This window comes from Cucumis melo, chromosome 8 (genome assembly GCF_025177605.1).
Source record: "Cucumis melo cultivar AY chromosome 8, USDA_Cmelo_AY_1.0, whole genome shotgun sequence".
Lineage (NCBI taxonomy): Eukaryota > Viridiplantae > Streptophyta > Magnoliopsida > Cucurbitales > Cucurbitaceae > Cucumis > Cucumis melo.
In genome coordinates this window covers 16,658,882-16,667,588 of record NC_066864.1, presented here as the reverse complement: position 1 = coordinate 16,667,588, position 8,707 = coordinate 16,658,882, and positions in this window count along the sequence as shown.

Here is an 8,707-nt window from a genome sequence, read left to right as displayed (position 1 = left end):
CTTCAACGGAGAATGAATGATAGGACAAAAAAAGAGGGAGAGTCATTCAGAAGAACGAAGAAGCAGAAACGCCCCGACAAATAAATGAATGCTTTCTACTTATAATCTTTACTAAATCTCAAACTCTAACCTAATCTGAACTTCATCGGTTTGGTGCTATAATATTTATTAACCAGTCTAAAGCAAATCGAAACAAATCGGTCGGTTTGACCGACGGTTCGGTTCAATTTTTTACACCCCCAAGCCCCAGGTTGCTCATTGAATTTTTCTGCTAACTTTATTTATAAAATTAATAATGTTATAAATATTAGATAATATTAGTATCCAACATATGTCATCTCATTAAATATCCAACACTCATGCCATATGTCAAGCAAACCTGGTATCTTAGTGGTCATGTAATGTCACATCTTACTTGTCAAGTGGCCTATTAATAGTGATATTTGGTGGACAAGTAAGAAACACATACGTTGGAGGATTTTCCAAAGAAATGGGAGATAGTGGATTTCTTTGAGAATTTCTAAATATTTAATTTCCTTAATTTTTTTATTTTATATATTATACTATAACATTTTAATATTATATTTTTTCAATTTTTGTATTCCGATTGTGCCTCGTTTTCACAATACATTATCAGCACGAGCTTGAACGCCTCCTCTATCGGAGGTAGGTCCTAACGGTATGTTGGTTTTTCCCTGCTCACTATAATTTACAAAATAAATATTATTTTTCATATTTAATATATATTAAATTCCTAATACAATTATAATATTTTATGATAGTACTACCATGGAAAATCTTAGGAAACTAGAGTTTACGGCTCTTCAGATTAACGGTAGCAATTATTTGTGATGGGTTCTTGATGCTGAAAGGCATCTAGATGCCATGAATCTCAAAAATACAATTAAAGAAGGAAATGCAATGGCCAGTCAAGAGAAAGCGAAAGTCATGTTCTTCCTTCATCATCACATTCATGAGGATTTAAATTTAGAATATTTAACCATGAAAGATCCTCATATGTTGTGGAATAAATTGAAAGAAAGGTATGATCATTTAAAATTAGTTCATCTTTTCAAGCTTTTTATGATTGGATACATTTGAGGCTACAAGATTTTAAATCAGTAAGTGAATCCTGAGTTATTCAGAATTAGTTCAAAATTAGTTTAAAATTGTTGTTATGTGGAGAAAAAATTACTGATATGGACATGTTGGAAAAGGCATTTTCTATTTTTCGTATCTTGAATATGCTTCTACAGTAGGAATATCGAGAGAAAGGTTTTATAAAAATATTATAAACTCATCTCATGTCTTCTTGTTGTCGAACAAAATAACGAGTTGTTGATGAAAATTCACGAATCTTGACCAACTGGAACAACACCATTCTTTGAACCGAATGTTGTGAATTTTAATCATGGACGAGGTCGTGGTTGAGTTAGAGAGTATGGAAGAAGAAGAAACAATTATTATTTCCATGGTGGTCGTTCTTATAATCCAAATTTAAAAAAAACCACACAGAACAATGATCATAAAATGAAAGCTCCACAAAATAAGAATTCAAAAGGTGATGAAAAAATATGCTACCAATGTGGTATGACCGGGCATTGGTCACGTGTTTGTCGTACATTGGAACAGTTGACCTATATCATGCTTTCCTCGAGCAACAAAAAAAAAAAAAAAAAAGGAAAAACTGTAGAAGCCAATTGTGCTTATCAAGATAATGATATATTTGATCTATCCAACATGACTAATTTGGATGTGGTAGATCTCTTTGAAACTCTTGAAGAGAAAATTGACACAATTGGTGGAACAACAAGTGTTTTTTTTTTTTTTTTTTTTTTTTTTTTTTTTTTTTTTACTTTGAAAATATCTAGAATAATATTGTTATTTTGTTATCTTTCTTCATATTTTGTTTTTATTAATACAAGTATGTTTTACTTATTGTAATTATTTCATTTTAAATGAAGAAATATGAATCATTTTCATACGTTGGGTGATTCAGAAATGAACAGAGAAGATCTATGTCTGGCAGACAGTGCAACCATACACATAATACTTACAAGTAAAAAACATTTTTTCAAACTGACAATACTGAAAGCAAAAGTCAATACAATATCAAGTTCGGTAAATTTGATTGAAGGGTTTAGAAAAACAAATATTATTTTTCCTAGAGAAACAAAATTCACAATTGATAGTGTAAACCCTAGAACTTCCTTGAATTATTTTGGTACGATAGTCGATTGAAATTAAGTTATTTTAAACATGTTTGTTCCTTTTTTGAGAAAAAAAAAAAAAGAAAAGGTGAATAAGGTGAAATATATATATATATATATATATATATATATATATATATATATATATATATATATATATATATGTATGTATGTATGTATATATATATAAAAGGAAAAGAATAGAAAATTTATTTAAAAAAATAATAAAAGAATACAAAGAGGAAGAGAAGGAGATGAAAAGGCATTCGGTGCTCTGGTTTTTTTTCTTTTTTTTTTTTTGTCAATATGCTTCTCCACCACTTGACTTTTCTTCTTCTATTTTTCATCTCTTTGATCATCAAATTCAAAGATATATTGAGGGAGGGTTTCAGAAGATTGGATGTAGAGATTTTGCAGTTTGGAGGTTGAAGAAGATAAGAAACTACAAGCTAAGTCATTTCTCTTGACAGATTGAATTTACACAGACATTCTCTAGTTTTTTAGTTGGTTTGAATTTCTCAAGAGGAATTAAAAGGTGAGGTTAGTTTTGTTTAAAGATTTATTCAATTTCTAACAAGTTTTGTGAAGGAAGCTTGAGCAAATTCTAATGTTAGAATAATGGTTTTCGTAGAAGAAGTTGGGTCACAAATGTTTAAAACGAATTCATGAAGTCTCTGGTATTTTGAGTATTTTGAGTATTTTAAATTGTACTCTTTGAGTTAGGAGCTCTATTTGGTATGGTTGGAAAACTTATCAAATTTTCCACAACTTTCTTGAAGAAATAGAAATAGGTTTAATTTCAGGATCAAATTGGAAATAAGTAGAAGACGCGAATTTGCTTTACTTGTGTTTTAAGCATTTTCTGTGTTAATTCATGGGGAGTCTCATTTCCATTCATAGGGTTTCAAAATGAAGAGATGGATATATAGTACATTAATTGTGGTCAAATATTGAGGAAGTTATGAGTATTTGAAGTTAGGTTGTTGAATCTGGAAAATTTTGAAAAAGTAATATGAAATGTCCTTTTATGTCTATGTTTTGGATTGATAAGTTGTGTCTCTTGAGCATCATTTTGAGTTGGTTTATAAGACAAAAATATTTAAGGTGCTAATGCTCAGTTTGGTTTATTTGACAGGTAAGAGGAAATAGGCTGAGTCTACAAATTATTAGGAGCCAAGCCGTGATCAATGAGTGACAAAATGAATTTGTTATGAATATTGATTTTATAGTATGAATTTTGCTTAATGGAAATATTATGTGTTTGGGTCGTCTTGATGAATGATTGATAGCTTTCAAACTTTATGTTTATGAAATTTTGCAAAGTAGGTTCTAAAGAGTTTATCTAACGTTCTTGAACCCTGTTGAGATAAACTGGTGTCTTGAAAGATATAAATGTTTTTATTAAGTACCCTCTACTAATAGAGACTTTCGGTGATATTAGCAACTATTGTGATGAGTATTCCACAAAGCTGATAGGAAATGACGAGTGCATGAAAAACTCTGTCTCGTCAATGACAAGGGCATGATAAACTCTATCTTGTCAAGGGATGAGGATTTGCGAAACTCTATCTCAAACAGATTACGGGATGTTTTTTTGAGGAAATGTATATTTTTTTCTTATAAAAGGTCGCATGATTACCATTGGGTTTGATATCATGCTTATAGGATTCTTTTTTATGCAATTATTAAAAGTTATATACCTTGATTTGACTATGAACTTGGAATGAATTTTCAAAGTTGTTTCCGAAAATTGTCACTCACTAGGCTTATTAGCTCACTCTTTTTCATTGTTTCCTTTCTTTTTAAGTGGTCGAGCTGTTCCAAACGCATAGCTTGTGTGACTCGGGTGTGCATCAAGAATCAAGACTTTGGCATTGTTGTAAATAACAAACCTCTTTAGGTTGTTGTAACTTGTATAGTTTTGAGAGAAAGAGGTAGTTGAATGTTCTGTTTGTTTAAGGATTACGTGATCTTGTTTATGTGTATACATATATTTTTCGTTGTGGGCCTCAGGCCTACTTGAGATAGAACTTTGTAACAGGTTTGTGATAGTACTCTGATGTTGAATGTTATCCCCTATTGTTTTGCTAAATATTGGTTTAAGTTGTTATGCTATATTTGGATGTTGAGTGTTGCCATGGGGTGATGATTGATATCTTCACATCTTCTTCTAGGTTCAGAGATGGTCTGGGAAAGGATGTGACAGATAATGCATTATTCTCTAGTCAATCACTATTGAGTTTTAAAGATATATATTGCAATGGTTATCATATTAAGACTGATAGAAAGAATGGAATAAAATATCTTTATATTATATCTACCATCTCAAATGAAAAACGTATATTTGAAAGGTTTCCTGCTTTATCTTATGGATTCTATTGTACTCATATATGAGTAATTGAAATATATGCAACAATGGACCTAAAACTTATGAATCCAAACATATATGCAATTTGGCACAATCGATTGGCTCATCCAGGATCCATAATGATAAGAATAATTATTCACATGGACATCTATTGAAGAACCAGAAGATTCTTCAATCTAATGAATTATCATGTGATGCTTGCTCTCAAGAAAAATCAATAATTAGACCATCACCAGCTAAAGTGGAAATCAAATCACCTACATTTTTTTGAACAAATTCGTGGTGATATTTGTGGACCAATTAACTTACCAAGTGGACCATTTAAGTATTTTATGGCCTTAATAGACGCATCCAGCAAATAGTCGCATGTGTGCTTATTATCAAGTCGAAATCTTGTATTTGCAAAATTACTTGCTCAAATAATTAAGTTAAGAGAACAATTTCCTAATTATACAATTAAGAACATTTGACTTGATAATATTGGTGAATTTACATCCCAAACATTTGATAATTATTGTATGTCTATTGGAATAAGTGTTAAATATCTTGTAGCCCATGTTCATACACAAAATGGTTTAGTAGAATCATTTATAAAACGTTTGCGATTAATTGCTAAACCCTTGCTTATGAGAGCTAAACTCCCTACATCTCTATGGAGACATACTGTTTTGCATGTTTCGTCACTTGTGCGTATTAAAACGTTTGCGATTAATTGCTAAACCCTTGCTTATGAGAACTAAACTTCGTACATCTGTATGGAGACATACTGTTTTGCATGTTGCGTCACTTGTGCGTATTAGGCCAACAACTTATCACAAGTACTCATCATTACAATTAGCATATGGCTAGGAGCCAAATATTTCTCATTTGAGAATTTTTTTAATGTGTAATATATGTTCCAATTGCTCCACCACAATGTACTAAGATGGGTCCTCAAAGGAGGCTAGGAATATATGTTGGAATCGAATACATGTTGGATTTGATTCCCCATCAATTATTAAATATCTTGAACCCCTGACAGGTGATATGTTTATTACACAGTTTGCTAATTGTCATTTTAATGAGACAAATTTTACCAATATTAAGGGGAGGAATTAAGAACTTGGAAAAAGAAATTACATGGAACGTATCATTATTGTCTCATTTAGATTCTCGTACAGATCAATGTGAATTTGAAGTTCAGAAAATAATTCATTTACAAAATATAACAATCAGTTACTAGATACATTTGTAGATGCAAAGAAAGTAACTAAATCTCATATAGCAGTTGCAAATATGTCCCATCAAAGATTGATATCCCAACACAACATATTGTCATTAATGAATCTGTAACACACCAAAAGCGTGGTAGACTACTAGTAGGTTTCAAAGATAAAAATTCTCAAAAAGAAGTCGAGTCAATAACTCGATTAAGGATATGGATGATCCAGATGAAATCCAAAAAATTGACTTAAAACAAAAATGTCGAAGAAAATAAAATAAATGAGGATAATAATGAGATATGGAAAAACTATGTCATGACATTTTTGCATATAATGTAGTTCTAATAATATTTTTTTAAAATATTCTAGGTTTGCCCTTCCTTTTTATTGTCTTTCTTCTCTTGCCTTTTTTTTTCTTTCCATCGTCTTTTTCTCTTCTTCTGTAATTTTTTTAAATATTCTTGTTTGCTCTTCCTTTACATCTTCTTTCTTCTGCAATTTTTATTTTATTTTTCTTCAAACTATTATTTGGTTATTTAAGATCGTGTGCAAATATAAAAGATCGTGAAAAAATTGTTAGGATATTGAATAGCCAAATCTAAATGATCATGTACGAAAATAACCAAATCTAGACGATCGTGTATCAAACAAGCTTTAAAAAGTAGACGATCGTGTACCAAATCTAAATGATCGTGTATCAAATCTAAATGATTGTATATCAAAAAAACTTGAAAAAAATAGTTAAGATTTGGCTACCAAAATTTAAACGATCAAATATAAATGATCGAGTACCAAAAAATCTTGATAAAATAGTTTAGATTTGACTACCCAAATTTAAACGATTAAATATAAATGATCGTATACAATATAATAGCCAAATCTAAATGATCATATAGAATAACTAAATTTAAACGATCGTTTAGCAAAGAATCTTAAAAAAAAAACTGTTTAGATTTGGATAGCCAAATCTAAACGATCAACAAAAATCTAAACGCTTGTGTAAAAAAAAATAGCCAAATCTAAACAATCGTTTACCAAATATATCACGCACTAGGTACCAATTAATCATGGAGCACTTTTGGTATTTCCCATTGTAGGCTTGTGAGCTTTTTCTGTTTTCAAAATTGTTCTATACAATGTAAATATTTTACCGTATTTTTATATTTTTGAAAATGATGATGTAATAGTAATTATAGAAGAGTTTTGTAATAATTTTGGGGGAAAATGTTTTGGGTTGGAGACTAGGGGTGTAAGAATAACTCGAGCAACCTGACAACCCAGACTACCCAACCTATATTATATGGGTTGATTTGGGTTAGTTTAAAATGTGGGTTGGGTTGAAAATTTTGATTTTTTTTGGGTTGGGTTAAGTTGGGTTACGGGTTGGAGGGTTGAAAAATTCGGGTCAACCCAACCCAACATGAATTAATATAATAAATATAAATATTAATAAATAAATATATATTATATTTCATTGTTATTTATTTATTTAATAAAAGTTAAACAATTTTGAGTTTTGAGAGTTTTTTTTTTCTTAACTTGATGCAAAACATATTCGATTTACGGTTGATGATTTTTATTTACAAACATTAAAATTTAGAAACGAAAAAAAAAAATACAACCCGACAATCCAACTCATATTTTACAGGTTGGGTTGTGTAACGTCCCAACAAATTTAATTTTCCTTTTATTATTATCTTAAGTGTGGATATGGGAAATTTTGAATTTTATTTGAGGAACTTGATTATTTTGACCTTGTTTAAATAAGGTTTAGAGTTATATTTACTTTGAATTGGTTAATAATAGTTTTATTTTGGAAAATAATTTTAGTAAAGTTATTAAGTGAAGATTAAAGATAGTTTGGTGGAGGAGAGAGAAAATTGATTTGGTTAAAGTTAATAGTGAGATATTTTTGGTAAAAGAAAAAGGAAAAGAGGGATGTTTGTGATTGGTTGGAATTGAGATTTTTGGGGAAAGGGGGTAAAGCATTTAATTAAAGCAAATAAAATAAAATAAATGGTTTTATTTTATTTAAATGGGGCATTGGGAGGTGCAATTAATGCACCATCACCATCACCTTCACTAAGGAAAAAAAAACCTTAACCCTAAAATCCGCCGCCGCCGCCGTCGACGTCTTCACAGAGCAGCCGAGCCAACCAGCACCAATCCGTCCCGCCACCCTTCGCGCCTTTAAGCTGTCGAATTTGCACTGGTCGGTTGGCTCGACTTACTAACCTGAGGTCATTACTAAAAAGAAACAATGACATGAGACATTTTTTTGAAACGAGGGAAGACTAAATTTTCATTAAAAACGGAATACTGAAACACTAAAACATAAACGCGGAAGCAAAACTGAGTCCCCATATGGCATGTCACAGATCCTTCTCTGTCGCTCGCCAGCTCTCCTCTACCTTTACCTTCGCCTGAAATATTAAACCTAGAAAGAGTGAGTATAAACATATACTCAGTAAGGGATCTACTAGTCTCGCTAGGTGTCTGTTAACTTCCCATTAGAGTCCTGAAAAGTGGTACCCAAGAACTGGCACGTTCCCGAACACGTGCAACATGTGATCCCGTAGGAACATATCTGGTCTTCGGTTAACCCAAAGGAAACACCTAGGACAATCTGGTCTTTAGTGTACTCGAAGGAAACACTAAGACAATCGGACTGCGAGTGATCCCGTCGAATCACTCGAATCATGTCTATGTCAATGCCAGACTGGCGGTCCCGTCGGACTATGCAGTCCTAAAAAGATGGTGATTCCGAAGGACACCCATGCAGGTATGACTCTAATAGACAAAGTTAACAGAACACTCTATCCATAGCATGTAGCATAACATAACATCAGAACATGGCATGAATATTAATCTTAACGTCCTTAATCATGTGATTCATATATCATGCATCAACAACCATCAACATCAAC